This window comes from Pleurodeles waltl, chromosome 7 (assembly GCF_031143425.1).
Source record: "Pleurodeles waltl isolate 20211129_DDA chromosome 7, aPleWal1.hap1.20221129, whole genome shotgun sequence".
Lineage (NCBI taxonomy): Eukaryota > Metazoa > Chordata > Amphibia > Caudata > Salamandridae > Pleurodeles > Pleurodeles waltl.
In genome coordinates this window covers 640,001,522-640,022,872 of record NC_090446.1, presented here as the reverse complement: position 1 = coordinate 640,022,872, position 21,351 = coordinate 640,001,522, and the positions used below count along the sequence as shown (strand labels likewise).

Genomic DNA, 21,351 nt, shown 5'->3' with positions numbered 1-21,351 from the left:
TCCCTGGGTCAAATACCCTTAGTGATTTCACGTCAGGGGCCTTCGAAATCTCACTCATAATCCACTGATGATTACCCCCAATGTCACTTGTACCCCAGGTTATTTACAGGGTGGAACAGGCCTATAGTGCAATTAGACAGTGGCCGATGGGCTGGTATGACAGATCAGAGTGTAGGACGGTCTCTTTTAGCAGTCTGAGGGCCTGTTTTATGGCCTGGTGGGTTAATGTTGATTTGACTGATATTGCCACAAAGATTACCCGCAGGAAACACTAAAGCATGCAAACATACAGCGTGCCTTAACAAGTTCAAAATGGGCCCGATGTGTAAATGTGGGCCACTGTTTTTTAGCTGTTTGGTTACTTTTATTTCAGTGTCTATTTTTTCGTCCCTGCCCCATTCAGGTTATTAGTAACTCCGAGAGGGGGGGAATACCACAGGATTTAAGGAGGGCCTCATAGCGAGGCTTTCTACAGCTGCATTTAAGAGCAATCCATCCACAGCAGGAACCGCAGAGAGGGGTAGTTTCTAGAAATACCTGGCCTGCAGCAACCACACAAGCTCTTCCTGTGCTCAGGAAGGAAACACAAAGGGAGCTCTGTCTGTTACATATTAACTGAAGGCAAGGAATGGGATGCCCTCCACCAACACCAAGCTAGCTTCCTGCTACAACAAAGGACACTGTCAGTAAGTAGGGCTTCTTTAACTATTGCGTCTGAACCACAAGGGTAATACCGTTGCTCCACAAGCAGAATGTGAAAATATACAAGACCTGAGCTCACTGCTTTGCAAATGGGTGTCATGACTTTCAGATTAAGATTTGAGAGTAACAACGCTATTTACTGGAAAGTGCGGCTCCTCCATAGGGGCGGAGGAGCGTCTTCCCCCCCTCCCACCAGCAGCTGCAAATCTTTCCCCCCAAAACGAGAATAAACTGGGTTTATTATCGTTTTTGCAGGAAAGGGGCAGGGCCACGGGGGTGACGAGCAATGAGGGGGAGTGCTCAGCACTCCCTCTCAGAGCGCACGTGTGTTTGGCCGGCCATCTCGTGCACAGTCACACACACACATGCGCAGTGGGCTCTCTCCAGCCCAGCAACACAATTGCCAGGCTGGAGAAAGCCTGCACATGCTCCCAGTCTGCATGGGAGCGCCTTTGGCTGGGCGCTCCCAGCCAATCCTGAGACTGCTCTGAGAAGCCTCAGGATTGGCCGCAGCACAGACTGGGAGGCTGTGCCTGCAAAGGAGCGGGAGGAGCATATGGAGCGGCTGTGGAGGTAAGTGTTTTTTTTTAATTATTTCATTATTTGTTATTTAATCCCGCCTCCCTCCCCCTGCTAACCCCTCCCATCCTCCCCCTGCATGCCGCCCTGCCCCTTCTGCATCGCAAAAGCCACGACTGTTTACTGGTCAATGCAAAACCAAAATAGGTAGTGATCTCATTGCAATTCTGCCCAGTCCACATCCAATGCAAAAAACATAAGATTTGAGTGGAATACAGACTAAACGGAACACCCCGGGAGACCTGGCTGCACAGAAATTTCTATTTTGTGATTGATCTCCGCCACATCTTGCTCATTTTCATCACATCCCATCAACACAAGACTGACCCTAAGAGAATATGACACAGCATTAAGGGAATGATTCAGTGGCAGTTTCTTCCTTAGAGCATGTGGTCCCAACCCTCTGGCTTTCAGGCACGTCAATCCTGCACTTATAATTTCCGTGCTGCCTCCTCTTACCTCCGAGCATCATCAGGCAGCCAGGCACTAAAGGGATGACAGTTGCACTTGGGTGGGAATCCCTCTCTTAGGGCATACCTCGTTACATCCCTTGCATAGTATGGATGAGGACGCTACAGCAGCGACGCCATCACACAGATGAAATCCATTCTCATGATGAAACCCTGCGTGAAGCTCACTTCACACGTTCAGAGAAAATTTGCATTTTGGCAATTTCCCTAATCAGTCATTTACAATTACACACTGCTTGCTTGGATTGTGTTGTGGTGCTCAGGCGATCCCAACCTCTAGTCAATGAGCCGTTTCATGTACATTATTTACCGACAACCATCTCTAACTGGCACTTCATGTTTTTCAGGGAAATTCATCCAGATACTTTTTTTTCCAGTGAGTTATGTAAATAGCCTTTTAATTACTAGACAGTAGTGAGCTAGTGCAATCTTTAAATCTTTCTTCTTTTCTTTATTATACAGTTTTTATATCACCCTGTTTGTCAACTCCCGCTTGAAATTGTTTTAAGGCTAGAGCTAAAGTGCAGTTTTTTCAATATATTCACAAGCAAACTTGAGCCTATGCAGCCTTGTTAACTGGATGTAGTGCAGCTTGTTTCCTGTCCTGGGATGGGAATTTACTCCTTTCTTGATAGATGGTCACCCAATAGTGCTGTTCCTGGGAAAAACCACCTCCTTCCTCCTTGCTGAACTCTTCTTCTAAGAGCAAGGGTTCCTTGTTCTGCGTGATCTCTCAGAGCATCTAACCTTATTTTTTTCTTGCCCCCCCCATTTTCATATTTCACCGGCCCCCACTGGAATGAAGCCCTTTTTGGTGTTGGAGGACTGCCGATTTGGAAGATTCACTATCTGGTTGTGGGGCTCTTGACCCCATTACCTGAATAATTTGATACCGTCCTGGGTCGCATGAGGCGGAGAGAGGGGGCTGATGAACCCCGCACCACATGCCCGATGTAGAAGTTGAGAGGTGCGGATGCTGCTGCTGCATGCGTCGCTCAACTGCTACATGTGTCTCCAGATTGATTGGCAGGTACATGGGTAGAGACAATAGAAGTCCTACTCCTGCTTGAGAGGAGGAGATTGTGGACATTGTGAATCAGGACTGCTGCTCCCTGATGACATTTTTGTTTTGCATGAATGAATGAATAAATGAATAAATTAATGAATGTCGGGATTTCTAAAAGGCACAGCTACTCCAAGCAGTGTTCTGGCGCTAAATGGAAAGTAAGAGTCAGAGGGCATAAAGAAACTTAAAGAGTGAAAAGCCAGGCCTTAAGTTGCTTTCTAAATGAACATTCACTGTCCACTTAGCGTAGTTCAGCAGGCAAGCCGTTCCAAGCATAAGGGTCCAGGAGGGGGAAGGATCTGCCTCCAGTTTTTGCTTGCTTTACCCTTGGAACCTTGGCATAGTGACCGAGTGATGAGTGCAGAGTTCTGAGGGGAGAGTAGAATTGAATCCTGGAGGACAGATATTCTGGCCCAGCCTGATGCACAGCCCTGCACATAATGGTCATGGTCGTAGACATGACCCTTTTTTACAGGAAGCCAATACAGATTCTTCAAAAGAGAGGCTTGCTTAGGTAATTGGAGAGTGAGTTGGGCTGCTGCGTTCTGTACAGTTTGCAAAATGTCTGCAGTAGGTACTTGGGGAGTCCTGCATAAAGGGCACTGGCATAGTTCAATCTGGACACCACTAGAGCCAGGAGCCAGTAATCCTTGAAGACAAGGAGAGGATTTGCAGACATTTTCTGGCCATTTGCATCAGACCAAAGCATGTAGCGACTGAAGTGTTTAAGTTTGTAGAGTTAGCTGTTTGTCAATCTTAACACCCAGGTTTGTCTCTATTTCAGTTTGGCCATTAGGTGAAGGAGACTTGTCCAGCCATTAGGCTTGTAGGTTAAAAGTAAAATGATGTCCGAAACAAAGAATCTAAGTCTTGCCAGTGTTGCATTTGAGTTGATTAGGTCCCATCAAGTGGAAGACCGCAGATAAACAAGGTTTGATGGTATCTTGATCAATTGCCTCATTTTTCTTAAAAGAGAAAAGTAACTGGGTGTCATCCACGTAGGACACTATCTTAGTCCCAAAAGACTCAACCAGTGTAGCCAGAGGAGACATAGGTGGTCATTCTGACCCTGGCGGTCTTTGACCGCCAGGGCGGAGGACCGCGGGAGCACCGCCGACAGGCCGGCGGTGCTCCAATGGGGATTCCGACCGCGGCGGTAAAGCCGCGGTCGGACCGGCACCACTGGCGGGGTCCCGCCAGTGTACCGCCGCCCCATTGAATCCTCCGCGGCGGCGCAGCTTGCTGCACCGCCGCGGGGATTCCGACCCCCCCTACCGCCATCCAGATCCCGGCGGTCGGACCGCCGGGATCCGGATGGCGGTAGGGGGGGTCGCGGGGCCCCTGGGGGCCCCTGCAGTGCCCATGCCACTGGCATGGGCATTGCAGGGGCCCCCGTAAGAGGGCCCCTACATGTATTTCACTGTCTGCTGTGCAGACAGTGAAATACGCGACGGGTGCAACTGCACCCGTCGCACAGCTTCCACTCCGCCGGCTCGATTCCGAGCCGGCTTCATCGTGGAAGCCTCTTTCCCGCTGGGCTGGCGGGCGGTCTGAAGGCGACCGCCCGCCAGCCCAGCGGGAAAGTCAGAATTACCGCCGCGGTCTTTCGACCGCGGAACGGTAATCTGACGGCGGGACTTTGGCGGGCGGCCTCCGCCGCCCGCCAAGGTCAGAATGAGGGCCATAGTTGGGCTGAGAACTGAGCCCTGGGGCACTCTACCAAGACACTATTTTTACTAGAGGAAAAAGGTGGAAGCCAAACCTCTTGGTATCTATCCTCAAGGAAGGATGTCAGCCACTTCAGAGCCGTGCCCCTCATTCCAATATCATAGAGATGGTCGAGCAGTCTGGAGTTTGGAACCTTATCAGAAGTGGCTGAGAGGTCTAACAATGCCAGGGCTGCTGTACCACCAACATTTAAAGTGTGTTTGATCTCTTCAGACGCTTCCAGGAAGGTGGTTTCAGTGCTATATTTAGGTCTGAACCCTGACTGACTGGAGTGGAGGAGCCTATTGTACTCTATATGATTTGAAAGTTGTAAAAAAGGTCCCTAGTGTATAAACAGTAAATTCACTGCTTGCCGCATTGTGGTGAGACCATCATCCTTAGCTCCGACTACTTAAATGTTGGTACCAAAATAATTTTACCTACTGCAGAACTGCTCCTCTCACAGTCCCTGCCTGACAAGGTAAAGTACCAGGAAACACTATACACAAAAGGACCACATCACCTGCCACTCTGTACACCTTCCTTAGAGAGCCAAAGATGATAAAGCTTTCTATTGGCACAGCTAAATAATGTACAGCAGAGGCCAATCAATGGTGTAACACAAAATGACGAGGTCCCCTGCAGATTGTAGTGAGGACCCCGTTAGTCTCTCATATCTCACAGATATTCATTGGCTTTGGGCTTAAAGGGTCCCCTGAAGGGCTGAGCCTCCGAAAGGTTTGGAGGCCCCCTCTGATGCAGGAGCAGCAGGGTCCTGTGTTACGCACCTAAATCAATCCAGAAATCAAAACCATTATTTCTGAACTCACCTCTTTCAAGACACAACTGGATGAGAACACCAGGAACTCTGGTAAACATTGTGCCCCGAGGGCACAACAGACATGTGCACCTGCTTTGTGCGCCCCAGGGCACAATAGTATTAAAAAAGGGGCTTACGATGCTTGTGCGCCTTCTGTAATACTGTAGTTCTGGCCCACATGTAGCACCAGCTCTAAAATGAGGGAGTGTTTCCTCATTTGTAGGAGGACGTGGGTCCATGCAAATGAGGTATTCACTTTGCCTCAATGCCTGCACCTTATTACCAGCGTGTGCACAGAGGCAAACATGCCTTTAGGAGGCGCACTAAAAGTGTGCCACAAATAGATGGCACACTTTCAGTGCACCTCAAAAGGCAACCCTCTTGGGGTTGAAAGAGGGCCCCATAGACACCATGGACAGTCCCCTGCAGGCGGGTGCAGTCACTCACTGCACCTGCCTGCAAGAGGATCTTAAATCCCCTTCGAAAGTACAGGTGGATTGCTGCCTGCACTGTGGAACACAAAGCAGCTTTTAAACAACTCCTCCATATTTCACTTGAAAGCGCGGCCCCCAGGGTCGCACAAGTTCACAGTTGCCCTGGGGGTAGCGCATTCTTTGTAATATGACACAGTTTCCTTGTTTGCGCACTGTGCACCTTTTGAAAGATGCCCTGTGTCTCAAAAAAGGGAAGTGCGCCATATTCATATTATGGCCTCTGGGGGATGTGTTGGATATGAAAATGACTGGACAGGTGACTTTTGGAACCTGTACAGATGAGTGGTGACTTTAGAAGATCTCAGTAAGCACATCAATGTTCAATTATATGAGCCCTGGAGATATAGAACAGCAAAAACAAGATTGCTTTTTATTCCTGAACTCCTTGAATCAACGTTCATGCCCTCTCTTTAAAGACTGGCCAGGTCTATCATATAATGCTAACATGGACAGACTCATCATCGCCTGCCTACTCCTCCATTGACGGGGAAGACAAAATGTGGAGATGACCAATAAAATGGTCCATACCATTAAGAGAACTAGACAATCTCTTTCACAGCTGACTTTTCCTGAGAGACGAATATAATCTGCAGAAAATTCCTAGTGCTAAATTCGACACTAAAAATGCTATATTAGATTCGGTTTTCTTGCACCGGTATCATTATTGATAACAATTGATGACAAGATAAAGAAACCCTATAGTCAAAGCAAAGGAGGCAAGAGGTAAACACAAAGTATCAACCTCTGCTCAGTGGCCATTATCGAAGAGAGAACTGGTCCACAACCACACACTAAATCATATATCCCCTTGGAGATGGATCAAGGTCGTCCTGAAGAAAACAGACAAAATTCACTGTATTGTAACTATGCTATGCCTTTTCTGTCCCTTCCATGTCTGTGGATGTTCACTTTCAAGTCTCCAAATAGATATTACTTCTGATGGTCAGCCATATTATGCATCATGGACTCGCTTCGACTAAGTTACATATACACCTGAGTAAGCTTCCTAGTCTTCTTTTCTTCTTTGATTCCCATTGTTGCAAAGACACATTACTGCCTATCTATCTGGCATGCAGAGTAGACATTGCTGACCATTGCACTAACCTTTCTATCATTGACCTTTCTTGCACCCTTACGACTCTGAGAGCGATTCCTTCAATTGCATCTTCAGAGGACGTTTCTTACAGCTGGCACAAGATGTCAACTTGACAAATCAGGAGGTAAATTTGTTTACTTCACTGAGATTATTCATATGCCCCGTAAATATAAACACAGAAGTCTTAAAAAAAGAGATGGCTGGTACGCTTCAGTTAATTTCAGCCACTTCTAATTTCTCAGGCCGCATGTCAATCCATTGTGATTTTGCACACCATGTCACCTCAGTATGGACCCATCTATATGCAAATCAGCCTTGACCCTGCTAAAGTTGGAATAGTCAAGCCTGAACTTCCATGCCAGACCCCCTTTGAGTTGGAACACGAGCAAACCAAGACCTGTTTTGTGCTTATTCAGGGCTCACCAGTCAGATATAGCATGGTTCCGCTGACACAGTCTGCACAGAATGCATGTCTGGGCTTACCTGTCCCACTTAGTGCATCACAATGAAGTATAGAAAAAAGTGTTTGATGGAATGCTTGATTTAACTTCAGCCACTGGTAATTATTTGGGGCCACATCCCAGTACACTGTTATTTTGCACACCATGGCACCTCGGTTTGGACCCAGTCATTTTGAAATCAGTTTTGACCCTACTCCAGTCAGGACAGTCCAGCCCGAACTGCTACCTCCCTGAACCAGAACACAAGCAACCCTAGACCAGTTTTATCCTTGTTAGGGCTCCTTGGTCAAGTATAGCTTGGTTTCAGTGGCACAGGGTGCATAGGACCCATGTGGGCTGGGCAAAACCAGTCTTGGGCTCCTTGAGTTCCGATTCAGGGAAGACCTGGCCTGGCAGTTCAGGCTCGACTGTTCCTATTGGAGAGGGTCAAAAACTGATCTGCATATGGCTTGGTCCAAACTGAGATTGCATGGTGGGCAAAAGAATGATGGGTAGGAATGCTACCCTGAGCGACTGACAGAGGTTAGAATTATTGCAAGCATTCCCCCATCACCTTTTGTGTGTTTGATGTAACACTCTAAATGTAAACTGCCTTTCAGCATATATGAATCAGAAAAAGATCCTTTCCTAAGTATCCATCCACTAAACACCCAGATCTGGTTCTACGGTGAGAGACACATTTTTCTGTGCGGAATCTGAGAAATGAAAGAGAGACTGGGTGGAAATAGTTATATCATCCTATCTGCCGGAAGAGTCATCAGCTGACACCTCATACAATAAGAAAGGAAAAGTGTCCATCCTAAAGCAGAAAAAACTGTCCACAATTTGTGGACTAATGTGAACAGCAAGTTTGTATTGGTAAAGCGTATAGTGGAGAATGTATCCCTGATTGTGGGTTCGAAACATGCCTCAAATGAATTAATGATGGACTTCTTTGAAGGCCTGAACACGCTGTTAAAGAAAATCAGAACTGCAAAAGTGATTGTGGGTGGAGACTGCAACCTTGTACCAGACCCAAACCTAATCGATCAAATACAATGGTAAAGAAGAGAAGTGAAAACAGGGACATGCTACTCAACCTGATTTCAGATGATTTCCCTTAGAATCATCGCAGCTATTATGCCCCAATAAAAGAGACTGTGTCCTCTTGTCTCATGCTCACAGCATGGAACCTAGAAAAGACCATTTTAATGGTCGGAGGATGCTTGCTGCAAAAGGTGTCAAACTATTAAACAGAACAGGGAGGCTTTTTAGAGGAATAGATCACAGAAGAAGAGATAGCTGAGGTCATCAAATCCATTATTAACAGACAGCACCAAGGAAAGATGGTTTCCTGATTAGATTCTTGCACATTAATACTGTCACTCTTGCCTCCTTTTGTGTTAGGTCTTCAAATACGCAAGTGCAATGGCAGTCCGAGTAAGGAATTCAACAGGGCAATTATATCCTTGAGTCAAATCAAGAAAAGACCATGCTTGATGTTCCAGTTATAAGCTTATATCACTTCCAGACAAAGAGCAATCACCCTGCTTATAAGTAGGAATCATGTAGGCTGATACTGAACAGGATAATGTGAGACTTCTATTGGACAAATCAATACAATACATTGTTAAATGTGAAAATTGCAATTGTCCTTGTGGGGTGAGGTCCTGTTGACCAGGATGTTGACGGCACCAAGGTTAACCTATGTGTTTGGCATTACCAGTCTGCATATCTCAATAGTAGCTGGTGAAACATGCTAAGCACGTCAAGAACTTTCTATAGAACAACAAACCCTCATCACAGAAAACACCGAAGTTGTATGCTGCAATGATATGTCTTACCCCGCATACAGGAACTACACACGGACTAATTTATAAAAAATGGTGAGGCCAAGGCAAATCTTTATGGTAAGGTGATGAGTAGAAAGGCCTGTCCTGCCTGTATAATCTATTACTACCACCATTGTCAATCCTATAAGGGTCGGAGAGCCGATGGTAATCACACTCACTAAAGGAGGGGGCTGCTCCAGACCACAAAGCTAGCTCAGGGTCCTATTTCTGGTCTTATGGAGCCATCAATGGATGCAATGGATGCACACAAATGATTGTCATCGTCATGTGCTCTGAGGAAATATTCAAAAACTAACAGAAACTCGGTATTGGGAACTAGAGGCAGGGCAAGAGGCCAATTTCTATCTCAACACATAAACTCACTTGAGAACTTTTTTCACTAGAAGAGTACTTTTGACCAGGTTGTTCTGAGTTTCTGGCCTTAGCCATAGGAATCTTTGTGTACCCTCATATCACAGATTTCCATGAGGATTTGTAACAGGCTTCCCTCCAGTAAAGCGAGTGTAATTTGTGAGTTAATAACTTTTCTCTTTATTTAATGCCAGCGCAACCTCATATTCAGCTTCTTGCCTTTCCTCTGCCAGGACATAGGAGAGAGGCCTTTTCTTTCCATTAGAATTCCTGAGTCCTGCACCTCTCTTCAACACCAGAAAGCCCCTGTGCCACCTCAGGTTCAACTGGAAGGCCAGCAGTTAGCTCAGTCTTTGTACCTGCCCATTAGACTGGAGCTGTTCTTTGTGTGGAAAAAAATGAACTTCAAATGAGTGTTCAATACATTGTTTATATCCTATGGTAATTTGAACTGCTGCTTTACGCTCTAAGGTTTCTGCATGTGATAATTTGTAAATGTGTACCCGTTGTACATCTTCTGTGTATTATGGTAACTGCACTTCAGCTGCCCGTGTTCTGTATCTTCTGTGTGTTCTGCTATCTTGCACTGCTGTTGTATGTGCTGCAGATAATATATGTGATAGGGGAACTTTGACTGAGAATGGTAGCTCTGAATACGTCCTTCGTTAATGAAAGTTAAACATTCTCACAGTTTGTGCTCATCATTTTTGTTTTCTGAGAAACGCTTCCAATTGTAGTGCTCATGCTCTCCATGTTCTGTCTTGGAGAAGTAGGCACTGCTGCTATTCAAGTAGGACCTTCTGTACTTGTGCAAGTTATGATTGCATTTCTGCTACGCAATCTCCACCTTGGCTTGCCTGGTTACCTTGCTATCCATTTTACATGTGCAAGAGAAGCTTTCTTTGGTGGTGCTTATGGCGTATTTGTCCTCTAAGTGAGAGTACTTTGCACTCCGGCAGTCTGTCCTGTGTATGGGGGCTTGGAGGGCATAGAATAAAAGAGTTATGCTCATGGGAGGTTTTGGGCGAGTGGTTCGGTCCAAATAGGACTGAAGCCACACTTTTGGCTATAATTGGGCTAGGGGGAAATGGGAATACATAAAGGGGAATAATTTTGACTACTGGGTACAATTTTATGGTTGACATGGTGGGTGGTAGCAGGATAGGTAAGAAATAAAGGTCATTTTATGAAAGTGCTGTACATTTCTGGTGGGGGTTGCAATGGAAGACCCCATGTTTTAGAAATGCTCTGCCTCCTTCGCGAAGTCGGACGCATGGATCAGTTAAGGTGTGCTGAGGAGGAGCGCATAGGTAAGTTGAGGCTTCTGTGGTGGGCCTCAGAGGGTGTGGCAGCGGCGATGTTAGATTGCTCGCCACACCAAAAGACACCCAGGTTGGTGGCAGCAGGTATGGAGGGGACCCATACCTACTGTCAGCGGGTGCTGTGCAGCGAGGGCTGTGGTACATGTGTATGGTGAGAGGGGGTTGGGAGTTAAGCCTAGCTGGGTCGGGGGGAGCCCCAGGCCTGTACAAGTGACTGAAAGATGCTTCTTGGCAGGGAGGGCAGCTGAAGGTGGGTCAGAGGGTGGGCGGCTGGGTTGGGGGGTGAGTTTTCATCCATAGAGAAGCCCCTGAGCATTGGTGGGCATACAAGGCCCCTGTGAGAGGAACAGAAGGGGACACAGATGGGAGGGGGGCTTTCCAGGCCTCAGTTCAGGGCTGCAATGTCCCCTGACAATCTGGGGGGCACAACAGGGACACAAATGAGGCTGGTGCAAGTGTTGGGAGGGTTGGGGAGGATACAGGCGGTCCAGCTGTGGTGGGGTCCAGGATCTGCCATTGCCAGACTGAACGTGGTATGGACTAACAGTGAAGTGGAAGGGGGGATGAGGACAGGACATGGGATGAGCTTGGACAGGGTAACCTGGCTATTTTTGGCCTCTCTGGGGCATATTTGCAATACCCCAGGGCACTCAGTGTGGCTGAAGGAATCAGGGGACAGTTGGCTGTGGTGTGGGGAGGTCACACAGTGGTAGCCTGGAGGCAGGCCTGAGGGGCCTGGGCCGGGATCAGGTGGGGGACAAAAAGGAAGCTTTCAAGTGTGGCGTTTTTGGGTTTGGCTAGTTGAGTTTGGGCACCAGGTGACATAGAGCGGGTAGGGACAGGTGCACGGCACAGAATCACGCCAGGCATTAACAGAGACATCTTATTTGCAGCAACAGACAATGAAGCAGACTTGGGAGGGTCCGGTGTAGCTCACTTACCTCAAGGTGAGGAGATGGCATGGTCAGATGTATCCGGCCTGATGGTGTTGTGGGAAGACGGCAGTAACGGGAGTGGAAGGTCTCGTGAGGAATCTGCCTGAGGCAGTGAGGGTGAGTCTTGAGTGGCCCCTCACTAGAAGATGGAACAGCGCAATCAGTATTCATGGTGGAATGAAAATGTGATGGATGCCGAGCTGGGCCCTAGTGGTGCTTCATGGCTGGAATGTGCGGGGGTAAAGACGGAACTTATGGTTTCGGGAATGCTGATTTGGAAGATGGAGAGCTAGTTGAGTGCAAGAATGCAGGGGATTCGCAAGGTATCCCGATGGGTGGGGCTGGGGCTAGGGCATGCTAAACAGGTGTCTTTTCGTTCCGCATAGGACAAGACAGAGAACAGGAGGACAGTGGCACCTCAAGATGCTTGCGCAGCGGGACAGCAAGGTTCTGTGCAGACACTGATCCTGCGCTGAGGTAAGCATGAACAGGCACTAGAGGGGCCAAACATGGTTTCAAAAGGGTGAAGGTTAGTGAGGGCGATGGACACAAGGATCTGGACATGAAGCTGCGAAAGGGAAGGTATGTGAGGGACAGGGGCGTTGGGACAGAAGAGGTAGGGACAGTTTTTAAAGTGCAGGCGGGGGTCAGCACAGGTAGTGGTGGGCAGGGCAGTGGAAGAAAGGGGAGACCGGGGAAGCAACGGACCATGAGGAGAAGGTTTCTGATGCCGCTGACAATTGCAAAAAGTAAGGCAAGGAGCTTAGGGTGAAAAAATTGCCCAACATAGTCATCTCAAAACCATTTGATGAAATCAACAAAGGATAGAATCTGGAAAGGGGAATATATAGAGGTTTTTTAACCGTTGGATAGGAAGATCACGGAAAAGGAAGGGTCCAAAGAGAAGGAGTACGAGCTCACTAAGTGGCCTCAGGTGCCGGTCACCATTGAGACCTGGATGCCAGCGTGTATTGTGAGAAATTCCTGGAATGCTGCATAGCGCTTTTCAAGTATATGGATGTGACACGAAAGGCTCACATCACCTTTGTGGGGTACACTTGGGTGAGGTATGATGAGGAATTCACAGTCCACTTGGTCAACGATGCAGAAGGTAAATGGGGAGAGTTGAAAAATGATTTGTGGCTCCTTACCATGGGGCCAGCACAGTCTACAACCATGTTCTTTAAGGCCAGTAGACTGCCATTGACCTATCAGCCATTTCAGGGGTGGGTGCATTCCAGCGTGAGGTGGATGTGGCAGCAAAAAGACAGCCAAATCAGGGAGAAGGACTGTTGGGCATACTTCAGAGGCTCCTGCCTTAGATAGTCATTCATCCTCCCATGTGTTAAACAAATCCTGTTATTTATGCTTTACCGAGCACTGTATGAAACAAGTTATCATTATTGCTACACAAATAGGTTTCTGTACAATTGTTCTCAGCATTAGTACTCACAGTTCCTACGCTGCTGTGTCTGGGTCATGGGGGCCCCCAAGGTTCTTGCTCTCTTGTTAGGAATGCCACTGGCATGGCCTCTGCTGCAGATGGAGTGTAGCCAGTCATCCTGCAAACAGAGAGGGGCACGGAGATGTGAGTGGCTGCTGCAAGCAGAGAGGAAAAACAAGGAAGTTGTGACTGCTTCAGTTCCTCATCATAGCGGAAGTCTGTTCCCAGGCTGTTGAGGTAGATCCGTGATCATCTTTGCTTTTCTCGTGCTCTGGGTGACTCGCTGCCGATCCCGCAGCCTCAGCTCCGGCATCGCAAAGCAAATCCAGCCCGTGTGTGAGTGCTGCACCCGCTCTAGAACATGCCATCCTCCGTAGGTTGGAGATGCTACTCAAACCTCCAATCCGCTGACAGTGGTGTTCTACCATCAATACCCGTGGGCTGCTGTGCCCTATGGTATACGAAGGCATCTCAACTTCAGGCATATGAGGGGCTAAATTACAGGACGAATCAGCCCAATAACCCGCTACCTGCCCTTTAGCCGGGTCAAGTGCAGAAGGAATGAATTAAATTAAAGTAGCGTGATGCCTGACGTGACGACTGAGAGGAGAAGAAGCGTACACGGCCACTGATCTGCGTGTGCACCCGTTCTGCACACCTATGGTAAGAAAAGCTAATGATGTGGTGTTCATGAGGCCCGTTACAGTGGCGCGTGCAGACCGAGATCTAATAACCCGATCAGGGCTGCTGATCCTGGCGCTAGGCGGTGGGGGTCATTGCAGACTAGGGTGAACATGACTGTAAACTCTGCTCTTCTGGCAGCTGGTGGTGTCCTTGCCAAACTCCGCACTCCAAGTGGAGCATGGAGTGCCCAAAACTTTGTGAACTCCGCCGGCGGAGTGTAGCTTACCTCCCACCCCAGTGCAGAGGTGGGCAGCTTAAAGTCAGTGTGCGAACACTCTCTAGTGGGTGCATAGTAAGTTGGAGAAGGAGATTGCTGCAGGGCGGATTGCGGACCCATTCAACAACTGGCCATTCGAAATGTTGATTGTCTCACCGGTTGGGGTGGTGCCACAGAGGTCAAATAGGACAGTTTTGATTGATTGAACATTTGTCCTGGCCGGAAGGCCAGGCCATTAATAACTTCATCCCGGAGGAGCTTTCATGGGTGTCTTATTCTTCAGTATGTGTAGAATTGGGGTTGGTGAATAGGGCAGGTCAGGGGGTGACAATGGCAAAGAGTGACATCAAGTCAGCGTTCAGGCTGTTGCCAGTGCATCCACATGATTCTGAGATGTTGGGTATACAGCTCAGTGGACACTGGTATGTGGATAAAGCACTGCCCATGGGGTGCTTGATTTCATGTGCTCTGTTTGAGAAGATCAGTTCCATTTTTCAATGACTGTTCACATTTGTGTCTGGTTTGGACTCTGTGACACATTATATGGACAATTTCTTCTTTATGGGTCCTTCTGGCTCTACTGACTGCCAGCAGATGGGGGTACCTTTTAGAGGGCTCATGGCAGAGCTAGTGGTGCCCCAGTGGAAGAAAAGACAGTCAGCCCAGATAAAGTTTTGGACGTCAAAATTGACACCGAAAAGAGACGAGTTAGGCTTCTAAAAGACAAAAAGAAGATACAGGTGAAAGAAGTGCAGGTCCTTTTAGGGCATTTGAATTTTGCATGCCAAGTGGTGCAGGAGGGCAGGGCCTTTGTCGGAGTCTGGGGCTGGCATTCTCAGGTCTATCTTTGCCCCACCATCGGCTGCGTTTGAAGGTGAAGGTCAAGGAGGACTTGCACATGCGGCAGGCATTCTTGACTGAATTCAACAGGGTGTCTTTGGAGGACCTGGGTGACAAAAATGAATACAAGATGCAGGGTTTTTTCAGATGCTGCACGAGGGGTGGGTTTTGGCCTCTACTGGCAGGGACGCAGTTGTGCTGAACAATGGCTAGGGATATGTAAAGATGGAGGAAGAAGGATAGCTTTTCTACAGTTGTTTCCATTGTTGGTGGTGCTAGCACTATGTGGAGGAGAGTTTTCTAACAAGAAAGTGTTGTTTAATGTGAATAACATAACAGTGGTGCAGGCGGTGACTCGGCAGTCGGAATTTGATGTCCAAGTTTTATAATTGCTGAGATTGCTCACACTGACCAGTGTATGCCAGAACATTTGTTTAGAGCTTGGAATATTCCAGGTCAATATAATAACATTGCAGACACTCTGTCTCATTTTCAGTGGCAGAGGTTCCATGGGCTTGCTTTGGGAATCAGACGTAGACAGGACGGCGATGCCAGCCGAGTTGTGGACAGTGGGAGATAAAGGATGCTGCGATTGGCAATGGGTTCTTTAGCCATGTGTACGAGATGGGTGTATAGCCAAGCTTGGAGGGAGCTTCTGGTATCGGGGGCACAGAGGAGGAGCTGGGATAGTGAATTTGGGAGGTGACAAGAGGATGTGGTGAACTTTATCATGTTGATGGCAGAAAAGGGGTAATCCAGAGTGACAATCACCAGTAAGCTTTCGGGCATTGCTTTTGTGGGAAAATTATTGAGAGGCTATGCACGATCGGACATGGAACTGAGTTCCCAGTAATGGAATGGTAGAGTGTGGGAAGCTGGTAATGAAAATAGGAAGCGGAGACCTTTGGTTTGGCCATTGATGCATTGCTGGCATTGTGCGCCAGCATTGGGGAAATGATCTTGTTTTCCTGACTCATGTGTTCCATGTTTTTTGGAGCGTCTAGGGTGTCAGAACTGTTGAAACGGAATGGGGTGTCCGATCTGTGCTGGGCAGAGGTGCAAACAGAGCAGCAGGAAGTTCTGGTGCAAATTCGGAAGTCTAAGGTGGATCAGAAGGGAAAAAGATTGACAGCTTGGTTGCGGCCACATACAAGTAGGCAGTGTTGCCCGGTCTTTCGGTTAACAATGAGCAGGAGATGCACAAAGCCTGTTTTTTTAGCATGACAATAGGTCATCGGTGTCGGCCTTTCACCTATTGCATGTACTGCATAAGGCTTTGCGGCAAGTGGGGATGCCAGGCGAAGAATTTTTGGCTCATTCCCTCAGAATAGGAGAGGCTCCAGAGACGTGTAAAGTGATCATGGAGGTGATGGTGGGGCTGCTATAAGGCTTATGTGAGTTTGGGGGAGTGTTTAGGTGCATTGTTACTGGCTAATTATATGTTTTCCCATTAGGATTCGGTGCCGGGGCCACAGAATGCTGGACTAAGCATCTGGATTGTGAGACACTCTTTTGTAAGATGGGCGGAACGGGAGGTGAATGGGAGGAGTTCTGGTTCCCAGCTTGGTTTGTCACAACAGTAAGGCCGGACCGCACATTGGGCGATTCCCCAGGAGACTGAAAGGTTGGGTGAGCACTTTTGTTACTGTGGGACAGTGTTAAAGCATTGCAGCAGTTTTAAAAGCCCTGAAGAGTTATTTGTATATCCAACAGTTTTCAGGCAACAATAAAGCTGCCAAGATAACTCTTGATTAATGTACCTGCAGGAGAGAGATTGGACTTTTGTCTAGTGGCAGTTTTGACTCATCTAAGGAAGTACAAAGGGTTAATATGCTTACTGCAAAGAATGTGTACTATTCAGTTTACAGAATTGTGTTTATGTGAATAGCTCAATGGGGTACTGCGTTTGTCATAGAGATCCTCTTATTCATAAGTTACAATCACAATCTAGCAGAGTGAACTATGCACTGCCATCAAAGAGCTGCAGGCAAACTGTATGGTACAGGTTGGAATGCCATGTTTTTTTCCCAGTCTTTTAGTATCCTAATTTTGCTAAAAAGTGTTTGTTTGGGTAGATATAAGCTATTATTAGCAAAATGTCAACACTAATCATTGTGTTGCATTCTGAATCCTGGGTTTATGGTTCCTTAAACCATGTACTCTTAAAAGAATGCCTACCAGTATGGTTGACGTGAATACTACACCTTGTAGTCTCCTTTGCTTATATAACATTTCATATACACTGATGTACACACATTTGATTCATTTTCTTTGTATGTATGTGTGACGTAAAGTGCTCCAACACCCTACGCTGGTAAGAGAGGTGCTATAAAACAAATTAAATACATGTGAGAGAAGGGCTATGGAGAGATAAGAGGCACTTAGAGGGCGATGGTGAGGAATCATTGAAGAGCCCCAATAAAGATTGCTGTATCCTGGTGCTCTGTAAGATCATTATTTACTATACATTAAAAACGAATACACTTGAATAGATAATCCAAAAAGTTTTGTAGAATGCATTGTTTTTGCTATTTTTTCCAAATGTTCTTGGGAGGGACCCCCATGTCCCATTGTAGTGGTCAGACTCGCTTGATATGTACCCTACTGACGCTGCTTTGACTGGGCTGCTCTGGGTTCTCAGTCTCTGGCCCTGCACAGCAGCGGCTTAATGCTGCATGTTTTGAAAAAGGGGGGAATGTTCTGGGCAAAACTCATTTGAATGGTTTGAAGAGTTCAGGTGACAATCCAGATGTGCCGGTCATTCACTTGGGGTAAATGATTTGGATCAGAGGAAGGGATTGGCACTGGTGAAGACCATGAAAGCAGATTTGAAAGAAATACGAAGGTCTTGGTCAGGGACTTATATTTTGTGGGCAGAACTGGTTCCATGCTGTAGGTTGAGAGGGGCTGAGAGGACGGTGGCCATTGACAAGGCATGGATAAAAATCAGTAGGGAAATGAGGAAAATTTGTAGAGAAAGAAGGCTGGGGAGAGTGGTAAATTCAGACATCAGGTTTGAGATGGCATAATCTTTCAGGGGTGAAGGTCTGCACTTGTCGGATATGGGTATGGATCTCTTTCTATTGCATTTGAGTGAGACAGTGGTAGAGTCGCTGGGTGGTCAGTAGTAGCCAACCGGTTGAGGGCAGGTTGAGTGAGGCTGCTGAGGCAACAAATCTCCGGTGGAGCTTTTTTGAGTGGCTTTTACAGAGATGTTTTTCAGTATTTCAAGTGTTTTGTATTGTGTTTGGGGTGGGGGGACAGTTAAAAGGGGGAGAGTTGTTTTATCTTGCGGATGCAGGAAGTTTACGTTTTTCACGTTGGAAGAATCAAAGTTAGTTGTGGTCAAAGTTGTAACGTAAAGTGCTGTGCAGGAAAGATAGTCAAGCTCAAAGGAAAGTGCTGGGGGGGATACAGTTAGGGGTAGGAGGGTTAGAGAAGCCAGAAGGTTCTTCCAGTATAGCAAGGCTTTAGCTCTTTATGGCATTTCTGCCTAGGGGTTTTGGTAATGTTCAGTGATGTGCACCTGCCTCAATAAAGCAGTCTTTTCTACACTAAAAGGATGTCAGTAGTACATTTATGTGTCTGCTTGCCCAGTGTTTTGTGTGGGAGTTAAACCTGAACTGCTGCAATTTACCTGTTTTTTGTGTGCAGGTTGAGCGTGTGAAGAACTTTTCACTATCCAAAAGCCCAAACTGTTTTTGTCAGTGTTACACCAGGGTCGTACTGGGTTAAAGGGCAACCAGTCAATGTCTGTTCATCAGTGTGTGGGCCTGTTTTTAGCGGTTTGTGGTCTACTTTATGGCCAGGTGGGCTGATTTTCACTATTGACTTCTCTGATATTACCACAAGCATTGCCTGCAGCAAACACAAATGCATGCAGTCTCCCATACTTTGCAAAATACCCATGGAGCATCTTTAAAAGCTGCCTGATTTGAAAATGTGGCCATTTCTTTTTTAGCTGTCTGCTTCACTAAAAGGGACACTTTTATTTTTGGAGCCCAGGCCTATTTTGTGTCCCAGTCCAACCCTGATTTACAGTCACCAGCTCTTACATACTAAGTGAATTGCAACTTCCGATTTCTTTGAAAACTGGAGTTATTGACTAAATTAGGGTTCCAAAAAATGAGATTAGTACTATATTTCGAACATAACCTGTAGAAATCTGAAATCTGCTTGAAAGCATGATTTTCCACAATAATTCTGCATTACACCTGGTTACCCTCGTAATGGTGTGGGAATACCATACCAGGAAATTACCACATTACGCTGTAATGCGATTTCGAGGTGGCAGATTACTGCATCGGGAGACCCACATCTCATGTAATGATGGCCTTGATTTCGATTTAGGATCACTGGGACCATCCAGTCAGTAAAGACCTGCTGCAGCACTGTAGAATCTGCTTAATCATTATGTCTGTTTTTGCTCTAGGAACAGAATTACTTCACCGTGTCGATACATATTGTTTTTAATACATGTTGCCCCCCATTACTAAAGGCTTAATGGGGTTCAATTAAGCAACCCCTTTTTTGAAAGAAAAGTAACTTCTACGTGTGATTCCTAACATTCCAAACTATCGCTAGACTTAGCTAATGACACTTCCCTGAAGAATTACACAGCTGCTAGACAATACTAATGCATTTTATTAGCACCACTTCCGTAAGCCTAGGCATCCCAAAATGGAGTTCCTCCCCATCTCCCCCTACTCAAATAAATTCTATACAGAGCCGTTGGTTATAATCCTGAAGTCCCTTAAAGTCACCACCCAAATAAGTTGACATCTTCAAATCACCAGGCTGCATACTGGAAGATAAATTATGTTGGTTAACTTTTGCCTATTACTGAGTGAGCACGTTCGGCAAAAGGGTTCATTCTCAGTAGGCCACTAAGTCACAGCAGTTTGACAAATTAGTCTCTTTGTATTTGTAGGAAAGTACCATATTGCCTGGCATTTTACCCCCATATTTCACTGTATATATGTTGTTTTAGTCTATGTGTCACTGGGACCCTGCCAGGCAGGGCCCCAGTGCTCATAAGTATGTGCCCTGTATGTGTTCCCTGTGTGATGCCTAACTGTCTCACTGAGGCTCTGCTAACCAGAACCTCAGTGGTTATGCTCTTTCTGCTTTCCAAATTTGTCACTAACCGGCTAGTGACTAAATTTAACAATTCACATTGGCATACTGGTACACCCATATAGGTGGTTATTCTAACTTTGGAGGAGTGTTAATCTGTCCCAAAAGTGACGGTAAAGTGACGGATATACCACCAGCCGTATTACGAGTTCCATAGGATATAATGGAGTCGTAATACGGCTGGTGGTAAATCCGTCACTTTTCCGTCACTTTTGGGACAGATTAACACCTCCTCCAAAGTTAGAATAACCCCCATAATTCCCTTGTATATGGTACTGAGTTACTCCGGGTATTGGGGTTCCAGGAGATCCTTATGGGATGCAGCATTTCTTTTGCCACCCATAGGGAGCTCTGACAATTCTTACACAGGCCTGCCACTGCAGCCTGCGTGAAATAACGTCCACGTTATTTCACAGCCATTTACCACTGCACACAAGTAACTTATAAGTCACCTATATGTCTAACCTTCACTTAGTGAAGGTTGGGTGCCAAGTTACTTAGTGTGTGGGCACCCTGGCAGTAGCCAAGGTGCCCCCACATCGTTCAGGGCAAATTCCCTGGACTTTGTGAGTGCGGGTACACCATTACATGCGTGCACTATACATAGGTCACTACCTATGTATAGCGTCCCAATGGTAACTCCGAACATGGCAATGTAACATGTCTAAGATCATGGAATTGTCCCCCCAATACCATTCTGGTATTGGGGGGACAATTCCATGATCCCCCGGGGCTCTAGCACAGAACCCGGGTACTGCCAAACTGCCTTTCCCGGGGTCTCCACTGCAGCTGCTGCCAACCCCTTAGACAGGTTTCTGCCCTCCTGGGGTCCAGGCAGCCCTGGCCCAGGAAGGCAGAACAAAGGATTTACTCTGAGAGAGGGTGTTACACCCTCTCCCTTTGGAAATAGGTTTGAAGGGCTGGGGAGAAGAAGCCTCCCCCAGCCTCTGGAAATGCTTTGATGGACACAGATGGTGCCCATCCCTGCATAAGCCGGTCTACACTGGTTCAGGGATCCCCCAGCCCTGCTCTGGCGTGAAACTGGACAAAGGAAAGGGGAGTGACCACTCTCCTGACCAGTACCTCCCAGGGGAGGTGCCCAGAGCTCCTCCAGTGTGTCCCAGACCTCTGCCATCTTGGAAACAGAGGTGTTGGGAGCACACTGGACTGCTCTGAGTGGCCAGTGCCAGCAGGT

At 47.0% G+C, this 21,351-nt stretch overlaps 1 protein-coding gene across 6 annotated transcripts in view; it reads right to left on the bottom strand.

The window, feature by feature from the left end:
- The window catches only part of SH3TC2 (SH3 domain and tetratricopeptide repeats 2), a 232,473-nt gene that overhangs the window by 116,670 nt on the left and 94,452 nt on the right, over positions 1-21,351 (bottom strand). The window contains exon 2 of one of the 6 annotated variants that reach the window (XM_069244638.1): positions 13,289-13,397. The exons of the other annotated variants lie outside the window; for them this stretch is intronic. The gene's annotated coding sequence lies outside the window, so the exon portion shown is untranslated. The remainder of the gene's footprint in view (positions 1-13,288; positions 13,398-21,351) is intronic. 6 annotated transcript variants of the gene reach the window in all.